A 21,593-nucleotide genomic window follows, 5' to 3' on the forward strand; every position below is an offset into this window, starting at 1 on the left:
TTTAAAATTGAATAAGGTTAAATAAATGCAGAATTCGCTGAGCAATATATGCGAGCCCCCCCTGGTTAACCACGAAGAAGTCAGGTGGTCTTTACTGAATGTGGTAAGAAAATACCCACGATTTGCCAGTACTGCATATCATCTGTTGAGAAAAGAGGACAACTTAATATTAAGGTTCGAAATAGTACAGGCCTAACTCGGACCATGGAAATTCTGAATATATCGTTCAGAGCCGCACCTGACAGTCTTGACACATGCTGGACTATAAAGCCCATAGTTACACAAAGGAAGAACAGGAATGGCAAGTTCATGCCACTTTTCAACTTACCCATCGGGCATCCATACCAAAATATATTTCTTGTGAATTCACATGATAGGTAGCCCAACGTAACCTTGATGAGACAAGATGAGATCTGCCACTTAACCTGAGAACACAGTCTGCAGTAGAGTTGAAGAACACTGCACATGTAAAATAGGCCTGTCCTATCTTTTTATGTGCAAAGTTATGCACCCCGACTGAGGAGTCTCCACAGTCATAAAACTACTAACAACTCATAGTTTGTAAATACCAACAAAATAGTGAACTTACACAAAAATGTAAGGCTACCTTTGTAAATCAGACCCTCCTTATTTTGACATAGTTGATCAGCAATTAAATAAAAGACGTGAAAATAACAACTTTTTCCCACCTCTGTTTTAATCTTAAAATGAGAAAATCTTGCCGGGCCAAGGAGAATTATGGATATGGCGACATTAGAACTGACAAATTCACAGTCACTTAAAAGAATGAAGTACACTGAGAATGACAGGCATGGGCAAGGAGAAGGAAGGCAATGAAAGGACGCAGTTAATTTCATTTTGGCTTTCAGGAGGATAGCATGTCCCATATTTCATGTCGTGGAAGGAGCTTCTATTATATTGGATCCCTGCACACAGTGTCAGTCTGGTGCTCCCTTCTTAAGGTGGACAACTAACGACTATAATTCCTTTCTGTCTTTCTTAGGGTATACAATCTCACCTCAAAAGAGAATCATTAACATGTATTCTCCAATGTAGCGGACAAGGTAGGCACGTTATTTTTATAGTAGGAATCTCTAGTCTTGTTTCTGGGTATGACAGAACAATGATGCTTTACCCATTGTATGTGCTATATACACAAACGCCACAGATGTATATACGTAATTGCAAATCTAGCAATACGAATTTATGAAAATTGTATTTCCAACAAAGATATATTCTGCATAGGTTTTATACATTTTGAGAAGACTTTCATGCACATCCATTTTAGTTGTGAATGTTTGCCTGTAAATTTTATGAGCAAAAGATTGTCGGCAAAATGAAATGTTGTCTGGTGTCTTTCTTAGATGATAGAATCTCACCTCAAAACAGAATCATTAACATATATTTACAAATTTAGCAGAAAGGGCAGGTCACATTATTTTTATAGAACCTATGGTCCTCTTAGGAATCTCGAGTCTTTTTTCAGTGTATGACACAAAAATGATGCTTTACTCATTTTGTTTTACATACACAGAGCTCACAAATGTAAATACGTGTATATACGTAATGAAAAATCTTGCAATACGAAATGATGCAAATTGTTTTTTCCACAAAGATAATTTCTGCATAGGTTTATCACGCGCATCCATTTTTGGTAATGTCTATCTGCTAATTGTATTAGCAAGAAATCGTCAGGAAAAATGAAACGTTGTTTGGCGTAAACGACAACAAAACGGGAGGATTTGCAAATGGCACGAAGAAAGGATTAATAAACTTTCAAAATGCCGCCGGTTTAAAAAAAGTTTCTGCACTTGCATAGATGGGAAAAGGAATTCACAAAGTCTCAGAAAGTCTATTAGCAGCTGACCTAATATAGATGATTAACACAAATGTCTTAATTGCCATGCACTACTTTGTGAAAGTATCACAATTTATTTTAAAAACTTAAACATTATCTACTCGCAAATGTCCTGTTATTGTCTGTTTTGGTGGTTTATTTTTCTGTCGTACTCAGTGTGGTAATGAAGTACTCTGTAAGCATCCTGTGTTTCAATTTTTTCCTCTGCCCAAAGATGATGTCTTGCTGCTTTCAATCTTCTTGCGTACGTGGTACTATTCAATACAGGGCACTTTTAGATCTGCCATGAAGCGCTGTGATCATGTTCAAATAGGGAGACAGAATATTTCTTGGACATTATTTTCAAATATGTTGTGCCGTATACTGCAGCGTAACGCAAAATTTCATTCTGGAGAGCAGCTGAACGAGCATCTACCCAAAGTGACTAAAGTATCGGAAAATGAAAACAGTAAAACAGCAACGTCAATTCCCTCATAACCTTCAGCCATGTCACTGAAAAACATTCGTTTTAATTTGGATTAGGTGCGTACAGATCTTCATGTTCTCATCCTGAAAAATATTCACCACAACCAAAGGAATAAATATTTTTTAAAGAAATATGTAACTATTGGGCTCACTTTAAAAGCATATTTGGAAACTATGACACAGTTTGAGAATAATCAAACACATCTATATGTGAAGTCCACCAAAAACGGTTATCGAATTTACCCAGTGGTTTTAGGATCGTATAGAAGCTAATTTGATATTGGGAGCAATCTGGGAAAACTGTGTATATAACTTACACCAAAAGACATGTTTTCATCACAGTGCGTTCAGAGATAAAACACACATTTTTTAAATTATCCAAAGCAGGGGCATTTTTACATGTTGCACCTACCAAATCCTCGTTTTTTAAGAAAATGAACTGTAGAGATAAACTCGTTTAGCAGTAATGGGCCAGGGTATGTGCCTGATGTGGTAGGAGGATGACATCGGTACACGTAATTAATATGATACAAATTCTACAATTAAACTTTAGGTACGATTCCGAAGGGAGGAAATGATAGCAGAGAGTTGGTCAGGCTCCATGGTAGGGTGGGGACTGTGAGAGATTTAAAAGCCTTTCATAGAATTTCAGTGGAGTCAGGTCGTTATTTTTAAGTGATGTAGTATAAGTTGGAAACGGAGGTAGCGGGTAGATCAGCGAGAACTAATTCACAGTGGCGGACTGGAATCTGTACTTGGTGCAAAGTGTCTTAGGGTGGCATGGATATTTTGATGGACTGCAGGCAAGGATACAGACGATACTGGGTTGGGACAGATATGGAAGGAAGGTGGCACGGAAACAATTAAAGACTAGATCAAAGGTGTCAACATTGTCCTGGTTTGGACTAATAACTGCTCTCATGACCAGTGTGTTTTCCTAGAGGTATTGAATAGGTTTAGAAACACAAATTGTATTACATTGTCTTCTGTGCAAAATGAATTGAGCGGCAGACCAACGAAAGAGGCATTTACAGTTTTCAGGTTTCCTCCTAACTGGTACATTGATTGAAAAGGAGTGATGGGGATGCTTTTCTGCATATAAAGTGCTTGAGGTATACTTGAAGTGTGAAGCATAGGAACACATTGAGCTGCGAGCTGGAGTTAAACAACATGTTGAGTATTCTAGTGAGACTGGAGTCAAAGTGCGTACAGCAAATAACATTAGGCCCCTCTTTGGAGTCAAGCAGAGTCAAAGTCTCATGTGCACTTGTTAAAATTCACATTAATGATGAACGCAGCGTTATAAAAAAAGCAGGTTTATTTGGCATCACCACATGCAGTCAGCTGCTGGCATACAATCCCTTCAGCATTCGCTGAGGGACAGTTGACCGTTCATGGAATATTGACAGCAAGTCGAACATTCCAATACACAGTAAGGGAAAATGTGACTATGATGCTTACTACTCATATTGTGGTAGAGTCCAATATAGAAAGAAGAATACATTACAACAGCACTCTTCTATTTCCAACTATAACTGGCAAGGTGTTCTCAATTTTACAGACAGAAAATACATGCTGGTAAAACGTTTTAAGGCTTCATCTGCAACAGCAGCCTGGCCGTAGGACATGGTCCCCCCAACCTTTTTCTCTTGCATGGGGAGAATGTCATGCTTTGCCAATGCTAACTGGCAAAAATCGAAGATACAGGTAGTTGGCAATAAGATATAGGTTTACTCAAAATAATGGCCGGGAGACAGTCAACCCCGTAGAACTGAAAACGGACTCAATCATGCTACACGCAGCTAGCTCATTTTAGACGAAAAACAGGGGTCTTTTCTTTGCAAGAGAGACTAGAAACAAGTTTGAAGGATGCAAGCCCTCTCATACAGCTTACTGATATATTCTCACATGCCTCATGTCCCTATGTTTTAAGTATGTTTCTTTCCATAAATTGCCTCCCTTTACCCTCGACACCTACTAACCTTAGAGGTTATCAGTTCTTTACTCCCTCCCTCCCTAGGCATATTTCTGTTTTCAAATAGTTCTCAGAATTATTTTATCTTCCCTCCTACACTACTAGTTCAAACTGTTTTCTGACCTTGCAATGTTCTAAAGCACACAACTCTGTTGGGGGTGAGGTAGGGTCTCTCACTTGATGAAGTATTCTGAAACTCTGGGCCATATTTATACTTTTTGACACAAAAAACTTAGCGCCGGCTAACGCCATTCTGAAGCGCCATGCGGGCGCCCTATTTATTGAATGGCGTTAGCCGGCGTTAGCCGACTGGCGCTGCCTGGTGTGCGTGAAAAAAAACCACGTACACCAGGCAGCGCCGGCGTAGGGAAAAATGGCGTTTGGGCGTCCAAAAATGGGGCAAGTCAGGCTGAGGCAAAAAAATCGTCTTAACCCGATTTGCGCCATTTTTTTTTGGCGCCCAGACGCCATTAACATGACTCCTGTCTTAGCAAAGACAGGACTCATGCCCCCTTGCCCAATGGCCATGCCCAGGGGACTTCTGTCCCCTGGGCATGGTCATTGGGCATAGTGGCATGTAGGGGGGCACAAATCAGGCCCCCCTATGCCACAAAAAAAAATTAAAAAAAATACTTACCACAACTTACCTTTTCTTCCCTGGGATGGGTCCCTCCATCCTTGGGTGTCCTCCTGGGGTGGGCAAGGGTGGCAGGGGGTGTCCCTGGGGGCTTGGGAGGGCACCTCTGGGCTCATTCTGAGCCCACAGGTCCCTTAACGCCTGCCATGCCCCAGGCTTAAATCCGGCGCAAATGCGGGTTTTTTAGTCCCGCCCACTCCCGGGCGTCATTTTTGCCCGGGAGTATAAATACGACGCATATGCATCGCAGTCATTTTTTAAGACGGGAACGCCTACCTTGCATATCATTAACGCAAGGAAGGTGTTCACGCAAAAAAATGACGCTAACTCCATGAACTTTGGCGCTAGACGCGTCTAACGCCAAAGTATAAATATGGAGTTAGTTTTGCGTCGAATTTGCGTCGAAAAAAACGACGCAAATTCAGCGCAAACGGAGTATAAATATGCCCCTCTGTGTCTACATTCTCCCCTCTAGTTGATACATGACTATTTTTTCTGACCCTGTTTCACCAGTGGGCAACAAATGATAAAGATGACACTAATTATCCCTAACATTAGTAAGTGGCCTGACAGTAAACATACCTCCCACCTTTTTGCTACACCTTTGGCAACAGGCTATTATTAAATGCAAAATGCAGTACATCAATAGCAACGCTACAATAATTGGCAAAAAAACATTAAAAATGTCTGCCATTCAAGATGGCGGCCAAGTGAACCAACCAGGAAACCAATTATCCAGGGCCCTTACATCTTTTTTTAGCATTTTTTGTAAGTTGTGCAATGTCTGTATTGCATCAAAGTTCCATTGTCCGCATCTTTCTCAAAGAAATACATACAGCAAGATGTCCTTACCTTAGCACACACTCCCACCTCCATGGCCGTCACAAGGTCCAGCACAAATAGGTGCTGCATAATCATTATTCTAATTGCTTGCAGCTCATTCTTTGTTGAATCTCTTCCTGGTGGTATTGATAATCTTCATTAGCTCTCAACGTGTTATCTGCAGACACCTCACTGCTGTTTTGGCCTGTATGAACAGGAGCACACTTCCAAAGAATGGTTGGGCATCAATGAACAGCTGGAATTTTTGAGATACATCCTCATAATCAGAGGTCGCCATGTACTTTGCCGACCTCTTTTGTCAGTGATGATGTAACAGGGTGGATGGATGGCTCATGCGGTGCTCATGTAGTTCAGTAATATTTTGGCAGGCACCACTAAGATGGGTGTGTAGAGGGGGAACAGGGATAACGTTCTCCCCAATCTGGAGGCAATTGGTTGTATGGCAGCTGTTCACACTGCCAAAAGAGATCCATTTGGCTGGAAGTGCCTCTCTGCATGTCAGTGCTGTATATTGTGGTGTTGGAGTTGAGGTTTCTTCCTAAGTTAGTGGATCTATTTCCTCTGACACACAAAGAAAATATTGTTGGTCTTCTCACTAATTATTGTCACTATCCAGTTATAACTTGACACATATTGGTCCCAAACTTGTTGACACATCTCTATTGTTCCGCTATCATTGAATGTGCCTTTCCATAATGACAATGACCTACAAGTGAAGGTGAAGTTGGTGTTCCAGCAATGGTGGGCATAAATGGGCTCAGCAACCTCCAGCGTTAGTCTCCATGTGCAATCTGTTGGCATTGGTGATGCTAAATAATTATTACATTGGGAATATGACCATGGTGACCCTTAAATGCCTGAGTTTAAGATTCTATTTCTCCACCACTGGCCTTTGGCCTGATTGGCCTGTTGTATGTGTGCAAATTCGGCTAGTAAGTCTGGTTGTCCTGGCAGAACGTACAATGCTTCTGCCTCAGTGTCATATTTTGTGAAGTTTACTCTAAGTGTGACAGGTCTAATACTTTCTAGCTGAATTTATCATTGCATTCTACAGAGAAAGAGGTGTAATAGTCAAAGGATAGTGTCTGGTTGCACTTCTTTCGAGGTGTGCAGCCTATCTGATGCTGGGACATGGGAGATAAGAGAACACGTGAAGCAAGATTCATTTGAAGCATTTCTTTCTATTTCAAATGTATTGATGCTACATGACATGTTCTCAAACAGTTTTCTCTGCATCATATGAGAGGTGACATTAAGACCCGCATCCTTTAGTACTACTGCTCTATGCTGGTGTGAACTGCATGAGTCATGCTGAATGTTATCAAAACAAAGAAAAAAATGAAAAAACAAAATGAAATGCATGCATCCATTAGTAGAGCCCAAACATTGTCCATGTTTGTAGCAGGGGAGGGTTTTTACAGTTCCAATCAGTTTGCCCCCTCTTTTTCTTTTTCTGTCACTTCCAGTGTTGCATGAGATGGGTCCAGGAAACCATCTGAAATGTGAATCCATATCTTCCTGCCATCAGCTTTGATTGCTGTAGGAGTACTTGTTGTCATTGAGAAGAGGTGATTACATTTCAGGTCCCTCCGGTTCTGAATGAAATTGTGAATGTACACTCATCGAGAAACTGTTACAGGACCCCGGCTGGTGAGTTGTGGTGGTTCACTTCTCCTTCTTTGAGGCCTTGTTAGAAAATAACTTTTCACATTTTATTAGTTCAGACAAATAGGATCCCATCTGTTCACCACAAACCTCAGCTGTCTTTTTAGCATCTGTTTTTTTATCTAGCTATTGTTAATGGTATGGGCATGGGACATCCTGTTACAATTTTCTGTGGTGTCAAGTAATGATCACTGCCTGGATGATTTCTGAGAGTGTACGAGGCTAGTGGTAGGCAGTGCAGCCATTTATTTAGCAGTGTAGCACCCAGTTTGCTTAGTAGACCGAACAGATGTTCTACAATACCATTACTATGGGGGTGATAAACAGATGACAATTTGTGTTTTATTCCTAGGGAGGTGAAAATGTGGCAAAATATTCTAATGACAAAATGAGTATGGTTATCAGAATGGATCACTTCTGGAACACCCCACCTAGGTCTGACTTCTCTTATAAAAAAATTGGCTGCCACTTTAGCATCATTATCTATACATGGTTCTGCTTCAATCCATCGTGAGAACAGGCAAACAATAACTATTAAATACCTGTAATTGTTTCACCTGTCAATCATATCTACAAAATCGGGATGTCTTTAAATTGACCTATTGGTCATGGCATTGTGGAAGTTATAACCTTAAGAGTAGATTTGGGGCTGTATTGTTGGTATACTACACATTCTGCAATGTGTAAGGTTATAATTTCCACTAAATTAGGGATAAACCAGTCTGCTTGTATAGTAGCTAGAATGAACTCGATGGCTGTGTGACTAGGAAGGTGTAACTGTTATCAGGCTGTGAGCAACTGGGCTTGTGGCTTGCCTGCGCACTCCTCCCTATAAATAAAATTTGATGCCAACTGGGTGCAGCCTCCTTGCTCCCACAACTCTCTTTCATGAGGTAGAGCCTGTTCTTGTAACTCGCGGAGATGCAATCTTGCTGTCTCGGTATAGGTAGGTGGTAGTTCGACAGCAGGCTTTGGCCGCCTCTTTTATTGCCCAATCTGCCAAGGCACTGCTCCAGGAGATGAGGTCTTGCTGGTTGGCGTGGACTGCACACTTTATCACAGCTACCTTGGAAGGAAGACCCAATCACTTTATCAACTGCAACAGTAAGTGTTTGTGCATTACTGGTGACCCATCAGATTTGAGGTATCCCCTTTTTCCCATCTGTGAATGCTGGAGGGTACTGTAGTGCTAACAAATGCTGAGTCGGAATAGATAATCACTTCTTATCCCTTAGCCTGGTTTAGTGCTTCAATGATGGCCAATATTTCTGCTGCCTGTGCTGAAAAGTTAGAAGGCAGTAACATCTGGCTGACAGTGTGCAACGTGTCAGAGGAATCCCGCTGTGACAACTGTTGCTCCAGAATGTCTGATCTCTGTTTCCTGGTCTATGAATGAGGAACCACCAACAAAGTTCAAGATGCTCCCTGGGATGTGGCCTTTATCTACGGGACTGACTTCATCAGGTATGTATGTGCCATAGTTATGTACCTGTTCATTGTCCATAACTGCATGCACAAAAACGCTGCTGGACTGAGTGTGTGGCACCGCATCTTTTGCAGCAATGAAAGTGAAAGTATGACTTCATAGCTAAACCCCCTCTGGATAGTGAGAGTGCCCTTGGTTTTCTAGGATGGCAAATACTGCATGTCCTACATATCATGTTAGTGGTGATTCCATCACTATGGTTGTGCATTTCTGGATAGCAGATGCTGCTGTGACCGGTGCTTGCTCACAAGGTTAGTGAACCTTCCTTATGAGGTCTAACAATCCACTGTAATATGCAATTGGCTTATGTCCCATGGATGTCTTTTGAGTCGGTACTGCAGTCATTGTCAATCCATTACAGTAACAAAAGAGATAAAGGACCCTATTAGGATTTTGGTGGTACTCCAGCAGCACCACCAATACGATGGCGGGGAGGCAGCCACCAAGCTGGCAGCTTCCCCACTACCATACTATGAAGTTTCAGCCAGGCTGGCCAGCAGAAATAGTTCAGCAGCATTGGCCTCGGCTCTCAGGGCCATGGTAGACAGTGTGCATTCCGAGGGTGATGATAGGGGGGCCCATGGTTATGGGCAGTGCTGGGGCCTACTGTAGGAGGCTGGCCTGGCTTATAGTGGGTAACTGATGGTACTTACACCTAGTGCCAGGTCCAGTTATCACTTATTAGTAGATTAGTAGTGTTCTAGCAGCTTAGGCTGATACAGGTAGCTATAGCAGAGCAGCTTAGGCTGAACTAGGAGACATGCAAAGCTCCTACTATACCACCTATATCATATAGCACTATATTCTAAGAATCACAATACTCAGAGTTACTAAAAATAAAGGTACGTTATTTTAGTGACAATGTGGCAAAAATATCTCAGAGGATATATTCGCTTCGGAGGTAAGTAAAATACACAAAATATACACACATACCAAAATCAGGTAAGTAAACAGTTAGAAAAGTAGTGCAAACACTAGAATACAATAGGATGCAATAGGCCAAAGGGCAACACAAACCATATACTCCAGAAGTGGAATGCGAACCACGAATGGACCACAGGCCTAGGGTAGTGTGTACAGGGTCACTGGAACTTTAAGAAAACATTAAGAGTGTCCAAAATACCCCACCCCAAGACCCTGAAAAGTAGGAGTAAAGTTACCCTACTACCCCAGAAACAAACTAAAGTCGTGATAGGAGATTCTTCAAAGGCAACAACTGACTGCAAAGCACTGAAGATGGATTCCTGGACCTGAGGACATGTAAAGGAAGGGGACCCAGTCCAAGAGTCACGCAAGTGTCCAGGGGGGCAGGAGCCCACTAAACTCCGGATGAAGGTGCAAAAGGGCTGCCTCAGGGTGAAAGAAGCTGAAGATTCTGGAATGACGGAAGGTGCCAGGAACTTCTCCTTTGCACAGAAGATGTCCCACGGTGTGCTGGAGGATGCAGAGTTATTTCCACGCAGAAAGACCGCAAACAAGCCTTGCTAGCTGCAAGAGTCATGGTTGAAGAAAATAGGTGCTGCGCAGGCCCAGGAAGGACTAGGAGGTCGCCCCTTGGAGGAAGAGACAGAAGGGGCACTCAGCAGCACAGAGAGCCCACACAGAAGCAGGCAGCACCCGCAGAAGCACTTGAACAGGCATTCAAGAAATCTGTGCACAGCGGTCATCTCAACACTACAAAAGAGGGTCCCACAAAGCCGGTGGTCAACTCAGCGAGTTGAGGAAAGCAGGACAGAGCTGCATGCATTAAGGATTCCTTGCAAAAGTGCACAGAAGCCCTAGCAGCTTCAGTTCATGCAGGACACTGGATTGCAGTCTGGCGTGGGGAGGCAAGGACTTACTTCCACCAAATTTGGACAGAAGGACCTCTGGAATGTCAGGGTCACTTGGATCCAGCTCCTATGTTCCAGGGACAATGCTCGTCAAGATGAAAAGGGACCCAGAGGACTGGTGATGCAGAAGTTTGGTGCCTGTGTTAGCAGGGGGAAGATTCAGTTGACCCAGTTCCTGGGACTGGGCTGCCCAGACCCCAGGAGGGCATAAACCTGTCTGAAGGTTGGCAGCAGTGGTAACTGCAGTGAAAACCCCAGAGAGCTAGTTTGGCAGTACCCGGGGTCCATGCTGGAGCCCCGGGGATGCATGGGATTGGCACCCCAATACCAGATTTGGCATGGGGGGACAATTCCATGATCTTAGACATGTTACATGGCCATGTTCAGAGTTACCATTGTGAAGCTACATATAGGTATTGACCTTTATGTAGTGCAGGCGTGTAGTGGTGTCCCCGCACTCACAAAGTCTGGGGAAATTGCCCTACACAATGTGGGGGAACCTTGGCTAGTGCCAGGGTGCCCTCACACTTAGTAACTTTACACCCAACCTTCACCAAGTAAGGGTTAGACATATAGGTGACTTCTAAGTTACTTGAGTGCAGTGTAAAATGGCTGTGAAATAATGTGGACGTTATTTAATTCAGGCTACAGTGGCAGTCCTGTGTAAGAATTGTCTGAGCTCCCTATGGGTGGCAAAAGAAATGCTGCAGCCCATAAGGATCTCCTGGAACCCTAATAGGTTCCAGGAGATCCCTAGGTACCGGGGTACCTAGGTACCATATACTAGGGAATTATAAGGGCGTTCCAGTGTGCCAATCAGGATTGGTGAAAATGATCACTAGCCTGCAGTGAAAATTTAAAAGACAGAGAGAGCATAAGCACTGAGGGTCTGGTTAGCAGAGCCTCAGTGATACAATTAGGCACCACACAGAAAAAAACATTTAGGCCACAAACTATGAGCACTGGGGTCCTGGCTAGCAGGATCCCAGTGAGACAGGCAAAAAACAAACTGACACACAAGTAAAAATGGGGGTAACATGCCAGGCAAGATGGTACTTTCCTACACCTACCCATGGCCCCGTCCCTGCCTTTCTGCCTGCCTTTCCATGGTGGGGTCCCCACTATGAAAAGGCTGGCAGAAAGGCAAGTCATGATCAGCACGGCAGTGCTGAACTGCCATGACTGACCACAACTTGCACCGCAACCAAAACAAATCAGGATCTCTAATCCTGGCGAAAGTGGTGGTGTGCTGGCAGTCAACCACCAGCATCATAAGGTGGAGTCGGGCTATGGACTGCTATACTCATAATGAAATCCAAAATATTTTACTGTAGTCTTGTGTGCCTAACACTGGAGAATTCATAATAACCTTTTTTAATTTCTGAAAAACTTTCTCCCTTCCAACAGTCCATTTTATCCTGTTACTATTAATATAGGACTCTCTTAGTGCAGCCAACAATGGTGCAGTTAAAGTGGGCTAATCAAATACCTATTGTCATACCTAGTTGCATAGCCCTAAGAACTTTTGTTTTTCTTTACCTGCTGTTGGGATGGGCATGTTCCTGATGCTTTCTGCCCTATCAGGTGTTATTCTCATCCCATCTTAGGATATTAGTTGCTCCAAGTAATGTACTTCTGTTAGAACATATTGCAATTTGTTTTTGTCTACTCTGCATCCGTTCTCTGCAAGCAAACAAAGGAGACAGATTGTGTCTTGTTTGCATATGTGTTCTGTAGAACTACATATCAAAATATCATCCACATGTTGCAAAAGAGTACTTTTGTATTTAATGTTTGTTAAATTGTTTTTCACTACCCTGTTGAAGATGCCTGGGGCCTCACAACACCCTTGTGATACATGTGAGTGCAAATATTGCTTCCTCTGGTAAAAAAATGAGTACATATATTGGCTGTCTGGGTTCAAAGGGATGCTAAAAAAATGCATTTTCAAGTTAAAAAAATGCATCTTTCAATTCAATCACTGAAAAGTGGGTGGAGTCAGTGGGAATGCTTGTCAGAATCACTGAGGGGTCGGGTACCACCAGAAACGTGGTCACCACTATGCATTCAGGGGGCAAAAATCCTGTACCATCCTCCAAGTTCCCCCCTTGGCCTTCTTAATCAGACAAATAGGGGTATTGCAAGGTGAAGTCCTTTCATATATTACTCCTTGCTCCAGTAAATCTTGTATTGTTGAAAAATGCCCTCCTCTGCTTCTTTGGATAAGGTATAATGGTGAACTCTGGGCAGTATCGCTCCTGGTTTCAGACTTATGTTTACAGGTTTTGTCCCTTTTATTAGGCCTACATCATGTGGTCCCTTGGTCCATAAGGCCTCTGGTACCCGTATCAGGTCATTTTAGCTTATTGAAATGCACTACATGTGTCTTTGCGCTGTCGTGTAGTGTAATTGCACTCTAATAGTGATGTCTATTTCAAACACCACTGTTTTGGTCAGTGGGTTGTCTTCAAATATTTTGTCATCTGATATGTCTCCTAACTTAACTCCTGAGTATGATCGACCCCCACTGCTCCTGTCTCCTATCAAAGGCTATCAGTATTACATATCTTGGTCTAATCGCAAGGGCCTTTAAGTCACTTCCACTGAATCCATGGACATCATACATGTGAACAATATTTATTTTGCTATTTGTATTGTTTTTCCTAGTAATGCTGGTGTCTGTGCTATTAAGACATATATGCCATGTAAAAATGACTCTGTATCTATTATGATTGCTCTAACTTGTTATCCCAGCTCTTTGTGAACAATGATAACATCCTTCCTGATACGGTACTGGGTGTGTGACATATCATAGTCTCATCCTCCAGAAAGAAAATGGTCATGTTCAGTTTACTCATCAGATCTCTCCCGAGGAGAGTAACTAGTGCCTTGGGGGAGTATAATAGCGGGCTTTCAATCTGGGTGTCTCCTACTGTAATTTGCACTGCTTTTGGAAAGGAACCCTCATACCAGCCCCTGAGAACCCCTGTGTCCAATTATTGGTGGGGAAGTGGTAGTCTTCCTTCTGTTATACAAGATCAAGTGGCCAGAGTGGCAATCAAAAAAATATAGGGGTGATCTTGGCTATTATCACAGTGGGCTCTTCATTTGACCTGTTGCCAGTTACCAAGCAAACTAGCAGTAGTCACATATAACACACAGGTTAGTCAGTATTCTGCAACATAAGCAGTAGTCAGGAAACACATTGTTACACCCAAAACACTTGTCATAAGAATATCATTAACGCCCATAGTAGGAACATTAGAAAACATATGGCAAGTCATAAAACATTAGTATGTTATGCCCGTAATAGGAACATGTTCATACATATCAACACATCAAACACTAAGCAATATATGTATTCACCAAGTCTGTAAAAAGAAATTTAGAATAAGTATATGGTTCCTTTTAGGGAGTGCCTATGGTAATGATGAAGGCACATCCAGTGCCTAGAAGCTGAAAAAAATGGGCCCCCGGTCCTCCTCTGTGCAAAACAGGGGCCTCTGATATCCTTTGGGCTAGAGGAGGGCCGCACGCATCTCCTCTGTACTGTGAATGGGCCCCTCTGGGGGCTTGTGATCACTGGGGGCCCCGGGCCTCAACCAGCCCTCACGAGGGAGGGCAAAATCATCCAGATAATGTAGGGGGGCGCCACGCACCCAATCTGACTTGTAACAAGCCCCTCCTAGGGCCTGCGATCTCCTGGGGTCTCCCCTGGGCATGCACTGGCCCTCCACCGTGGGGAGAGACCACCAAAGCTGACACTGGCCCACGAGGGGGCCACGAGCAGTCTGCGGCATAGGCGAGCCTCCGGTGAGGCTTCCGTCCTGCCCGCAATTAAAAAGGAGCCCTCTGGGGCATAGCAGGCGAAGGAGAGTCGACCTCCTCTCCTCCCAACTTCCGATGATGTCAGGGTCTTCCGGTGCCCCCGGGGGTGCTCTATAGAGCGTACCTTGCCCCGGGGGCACCGATAGGAGCATGCTTTCTCTGGCTTGAACGAAATAGGTTTTCTTCGTGCCCCGGAGGCACCAGGAAGAGTGCTCTCTTGCGCTTAGTGGAAGCAGCCTCCCTGTGATGATTCGAAGAGTCTACAAATTGGGGGAAAATTTCTCTGTACTTATACTCAGTCCTTACAATGTTTTGCAATGGTAGGGAGAGGAGGTTCCAGCCAGTTACAACTGGTTCTCGGAGTGCCCCCTCTCTCCTCCAGCACAGGCACCAAACATCAGTGGGGGGTAAACGACCCTATTGAGTGAGGACAGGGCACAGCCTTTACAAATGTAGGTGTGCCCTGCCTCTCCCTTCTCTCAGCACAGGAAGAATATTCAGTATGCAGATGCACCTCTGTGACACCTCCATCCTCCCTGTGTACAGGCTGTCTTTAAAGTATGAACAAAGCCCCAACTGTCACTCTGCCCAGACGTGGATTGGAGTCAAGCTGCAAAACACCAGTCATAAGCACAGAGAAATGCACACTTTCTAGAAGTGGCATTTCTGTAATATTGATAAACATCTCACCTACACCAGTAAGCAGCATTTATTATCACCATCACAACCATACTAAACATGCCTACGCTACCCCTCATAAATCAGACAATACCCCTTACACATAAGGCAGGGCATTTCTAATGCAATCCTATGAGAAGGCAGCACTCACATCAGTGAGACACCAAGTTAGGCTGCTTGTCACTACCAGGATAGGCCATGCAACCTTGAACATGTCCTGCCTTATACATACATGGCACCCGGCCCATAGGGCTAGCTAGTGCGTACATTAGGGGTGACTTACATGTAGTAAAAGGGGAGTTCTGGGCCTGGCAAGTAAATTTAGATGCCAGGCCCCTGTGGAAGAAAACTGTGCACACAGGCCCTGCACTAGCAGGCCTGAGACAGGTTTGAAAGTCTACTTCAGTTGGTAGCGCAAGCAGCACAGCAGGCCCATTAGTAGCATTTCATTTATAGGCCCTGGGTATAGAGATACCACTGTACAAGGGACTTACAGGTAAATTAAATATAGCAATTAGGTATAAGCCAATCATACCAACTTTAGATGGGAGAGCACCTGCACTTTTGCACTGGTCAGCAGTGATAAAGTGCTCAGAGTCCTAGAGCCAACAGCGAGAGGTCAGAAAAAATAGGAGGAAGGAGGCAAAAAGACTGGGGATGACGCTGCATAAGGAAAAAAGTGCAACACGACCACCTACCAGCCTAAAGCCAGGGGAGAGCAATCAGTACATTGATGTACTTCCTTGACTGGGGCGATAGAACAAGGACCAAGGCCCACAACAGCAGGGGCATGTTCCAGTTCTAAGCCTTCCTGACTCCAGTTGGATATCTCTGTCAATGCTTCCCAGGCAACCTATACCAACCCACGGGGGCTCCCTAGCTGCCAATGGCCAGAACCAGGCCCCAGGCCATCTAGGAACCTCTGGTCTCAGAAACCATAATGAGTCGGGGACGGCAGCCCCAGGTGCAAAGCAACCTGTCTCTACTCCATTTCTAGCCAGTTCAGGGACTCTACCCAGCCACTGATTCACCAACCTAGGGTCCGCACCCATAGGTTCCACAGGGGCTAGAGGCAAAGCTTTCCTCCCTCTACCACTCCTTCTAGGATCCCACCCTCCTCTCCTAGGATGGGTATCACCAGAATCCACAACTGCCAGGGTGCTGGGTACAGCAGTTCTGCACAACTCTCTCGCCAGCCCAGGATCACTACCTGGAGACTGGCCACCCAACTTAGGGACGACACCCTTGGGGTGAACCGGGGTCCAGGGCAAGCTTCCCCCTCCCTGGATCCCACTTCCAGAGTCCTGTGTCTCCCTACCTCAGGAGAAGCCACCAGGAGTTTCACACCGGGTGGTGAGCACACTAACCGCCCCCAACCAGGCCAGAGTTTACCCCCTGAACCTGACTATCTAGTCCAGGGACGACACCCTTAGACTGGACCATTGCCCAGCAAATCTGGACTTCCTTGGGAGCACACCTACCTCCTACCAGATCAGAGCTTACTCCCAAATCTGCCCATCCAACTCAGAGACACTACCCTGCGGTTGAACCACTGCCTGGTGCACCAGGACTTCCTAGGGAGTACACCTCCTCCCCATCAGGTCAGGATTTACCCCCTGAACCTGATCATCCAACCCAGAGTCACCACCCTGGGGTTGAACCATTGCATGGTGTACCAGGACTTCGTGAGCTGGTTTGATCATCGCTGGGCAGCCCTTTCTTAATTACATTATGAAACACTATTCCATTTCCCACTGTTCTGTCCCACATGTGGCATGGCTCCTGTGTCCAGAATTCCATCATACTTGATAGTAAATCTGTAACTTCTTCCTTTTCCTTCACACTCTCTGCCATAAAGGCACCAGTGTCTGGTCTATCAGGGTACATCTGTCAGAGGGCATTCCAAATGTATTGCCGGACATTGTGGAAGAATAAACAGACATATGTGTTGTCTGCCATTGTTCCTTGACCCATCCATCCTCTGTGAAAAATGAGCTTGGTCTCATCTCCCATCAAAGAACTCAATAAACCTTTAATATATCCTAAGGCAGGGTTTATTTCTACAAAGTACGTCTCAAAAGCATCTGATCTTTTTCCCTGCTCTGTTAGCCAGTAGCAGAACGGCCTTTTTCAAATTTTCCTTATCCATCTGTGGCCATGGTACATATACTGGTACATGACCTCCTTTATAAATGAGGGGTAACTGCATTGCTGTCATATTGTTACAAGACCTATGTCCCAATCTTAGGTCGTCCCAATGTGTTATCATTAATGTGGGTCTGCCAGTTACATATTTCTGCCATACTCTGAGACACTTTTGCATTCAAGGATAATCTAGTTGAGGTCCCAACCCTCATGAAATATACAGTCTTCTACTGTAGCCAACGTTTGCAGCTAAAATGAACCCTCTCTATGCAATGGTGCACATCCCACTGTCTCTGTCTATCCTGCCAACTTGTCAGAGAATGGTTGAGAGTAAAATCCTCTTTCATTTTGTTTTTTTATTATTTTTATGGGTGTTAAGTCATTGGCTCTTCCTTTTAAGACAACAGTGCCATCATCCGCAGTTGTGTCCCTAACTGTACATATGTGTGGGTTTATGACGAAAGTCATTTCTATCATATTAAATTGACCTTCGATCCCCAAAAAATCATTTATTTCCTGCTCTCTGACCCCTGTGTTATGAATGTCAGCTTCCATCAGAGGAAAGTCGGACCACCTGACCCACTGTCCACTATCCTGTGCTGCTCATTCTCCGATTGGGTCACCTATCTTTCAGGGATTGTCCCACGAAGCAGTGTGTGTACATCCCTTTTCCTATAAATTGGTGTAGCAGGCTCCTTTGCCCATTTTTCTATCCCTCCCCACTTTCTTGATTTCATTATCTGTAATGTATTATTTATCCATGCTTGGATCTTTTCACTGTTTTTCCATTCTTCAGTTGCCCCTGTAAGTGTAGATGATACGCAGTCATCTAATTTAAGTATGCCATTTTCCATGGTTCATTTTCCATGGGGAAGAGGTGGACCATCGGACTGCTGTTGTTGACTTTGCATTAAGTTATCAAAGAGTCGATGCCTTATCTCTTTTTGTGGGGCAGAGGTAACATTAGGTGGTGTTGAACCTATTTGAGGGGGTGTATTTTGTGTTGTGCCTTGGTAAAGGGACTATTTTGTCTTGCTGTGAATCTTTAACTGTAGCTTTTGTGTCTATTTGTTCTGTTACTACTGGATTTTGATATCCTGTAGCTGAGGGTAATATTTGCCTCTCTTGGTGCTGTTGGACTTGAATTCTTTTCAGTCTCCGAAAAAACTTGCCACATTTTTAATATAGCCTCCTTGTTAGAAATAGGGGCTTTGGTTTGCAGTCAGGTTACCCCCTGTCCAAGCATGGTTCCTCACTTTAGTCATTGCAAGTCACGCACAATCCAAATTATCCTGTGCCCACCCTCTGGTAGCTTGGCACTGAGCAGTTAGGCTTAACTTAGAAGGCAATGTGTAAAGTATTTGTGCAATAAATCATACAATAACACAATATAGCACCACAAAAATACATCACACAGTGTTTAGAAAAATATATAATATGTATCTGGATATTTGCAGGTCAAAATGATCAAAGATGCAATATGTAAATGTAGAGATATCACTGAAAAGTGATATAAAGTGTCTTAAGTCTTTTTAAAGCAAACAAAGGGGGTCATTCTGACAGGAACCGCCAGAAGACCGTACCGCGGTCAAAAGACCGTGGCGGTCATTCTGACTTTCCGGCTGGGCTGGCGGGCGACCGCCAAAAGGCCGCCCGCCCGCCCAGCGGGAAAGCCCCAGCAACGAGGAAGTCGGCTCCGAATGGAGCCGGCGGAGTTGCTGGTGTGCGACGGGTGCAGTTGCACCCGTCGCGATTTTCAGTGTCTGCCAAGCAGACACTGAAAATCTTAATGGGGCCCTGTTAGGGGGCCCCTGCAGTGCCCATGCCAGTGGCATGGGCACTGCAGGGGCCCCACGACACCCGTTCCCGCCATCCTGTTTCTGGCAGTGAAAACCGCCAGAAACAGGATGGCGGGAAGGGGGTCGGAATCCCCATGGCGGCGCTGCTTGCAGCTCCGCTGTGGAGGATTCCCTGGGGCAGCGGGAAACCGGCGGGAAACCGCCGGTTTCCCTTTTCTGACCGCGGCTTTACCACCACGGTCAGAATGGCCCCAGAAGCACCGCCAGCCTGTTGGCGGTGCTTCTGCGGTCGTTGGCCCTGGCGGTCCATGACCGCCAGGGTCAGAATGACCCCCAAAGTCTCTTTTAAGCACAAAGTACCTGGTTCGCATGAAAAACAAAGGGGGTGTGCGTTGATTTCTCGGGCCGCACGCGGTGATGCGTCATTTCGTTTCCACGCAGGGACGGCTATGCGACAACAACAGTATCTAAAAGGAGGAGGGAGGCAGGCAAAAAGTTAGGGGTGACCACCCTATGGCTGTCAGGTCTAACACACATGATTAACAATCAAGTGCCATAAATCTCCAGGTCCATATCAGCAGCCTAAGTGCTTCGGAATCAGTACAATGAGAAGGGTGCACGTTCTAAGGAAAGGTAATGAGTATCAGGTATGTGAGTATACTATGTAGAACACTGATCTGGTTCCTTGCCTCAGGACAATGCACCTAAGGACTCTCTCATTTTTTTAAACTCTTCACTTCATTGTGCTTGTGAGCTTGTGGTGCCTGAGAAAGTGTTGGGCTTTTAAGAAAGATAAAATACACCTATGGTCAAGGAAAGGTGCTTTGAAGACAGTAGTACCAAGCCATGTGAGAGACAGTCCTTTAATGCCAAAGCAACGGACCCTTTGTTGCTGGTTTTGGACAGCCATGTTCAAAGCTTTAATTTCAAACTGGGATAATTTCTTCCTGAGTTTATTGTATAGCTCAAAACCACCATCAGTGTTTGACAGCTTGCACTTTGTGGCTCATTCATATAGCTTCCCTGCAGGTTTCTGTAACTGCAGTGTATGTCTTCAGAAGCCAAAGCCAACAAGGCATATAGGATGTTAATCTACTTCCTTCTATGTACAAATGTTCATCACATTAGTTGGAGGAAATGAGAAAAATATTTTCTGAAATTGTGCGGTGGGTGGAGTATGGATAGGTAGAGATCTCAACCTTCTTCATTGTTTTCATTCTGCTACCATTTAATCAGGTAAATGAGCATTATTTTCAGGTCAGGTTTAGCTCTTGGGAGCACATCATCTCTAGCTGATTTCCGGCTCTGAATCTTGGCGCTAAAGCTACAGATACATTTATTCTATTTGTGTTTACTCTTGCAGATCACATTCTGCGGCTGTAGTTAATATACCTGAAGGCAATGTTTGTGACTCTCCTACTAGAACAGTGCCATTGCCTGCAAGTGCAAGTTCTGTATTTGGTGTTACTTACTTTGTTTAGTTATATATCAACTCTGCCGTCTTTAGTATTATTACGAGTTCGAAGACTGCCGTTCTCTTACAACAGGAGTTGTTATAATTTTATGATGTAACTTTTTATCAATTGGCATGAATTGTATGTTCTGTCTATTTGAGAAAACTGGTCAATCGGAGGAGTAAAACACATTTGTTACAACCAAGAACGACAAAGGGGCATCAGCACGCTCCTGAAATCGAAAACGAAGCAAAAAGATTGAATATGGAAAATTAAAACCCTTTGATTATGTAAATACAAAAAGAACTATAATGGTGTTATTGGACTGGCTACCATAAAGACGAAGTTGAAGAGAATGTCCTCTCATAAACGGTGCTCATATCAAATTCGATGCTGCTGATGCGGAATAATTGTGTGTTGTCTGAGAGAGTCTGAAGTAGTATGAAAGCAACATTTTTTGGTTAAGAAGCTGAAGGATGAAGCTGCACATTAATTCATGTGTCTTTTATATATACAACAGACACATGAGTGGGAGAAATGATTTAGAGATATTCATGTTCTTGCAAAAATACCTGTCTCGTCTGCTAGGTTTCTGGCGTGTTGAACTGAACAATAAAGAGGTCACAGACGTTCTTATCCTTGTGCCTCTTAGGAGTAAAAGCCACGACCTAATTACTAAAGCATCAACCGTTCTGTGAAAGAGAACATTTTTAGCACGAGAGTAAAGAAAGTTTATTTATAAGCCAGAGAAACCAAAGTTATCTTATGTTTTTGTTTAACGATGTCATGGATAGTAGCGAGTAGTTTAAATTAAACTAATACATGTCCAGAGCAAAAGCCTTGTTTCTTGTCATATTCTGCAATGTTTATTTTAAAAAGGGAAATCATATTCTTGTTTTAAAGATTGCTTAGCAGGAGATGCAATATA

This window comes from Pleurodeles waltl, chromosome 4_1, assembly GCF_031143425.1.
Source record: "Pleurodeles waltl isolate 20211129_DDA chromosome 4_1, aPleWal1.hap1.20221129, whole genome shotgun sequence".
Taxonomy (NCBI): Eukaryota; Metazoa; Chordata; class Amphibia; order Caudata; family Salamandridae; genus Pleurodeles; species Pleurodeles waltl.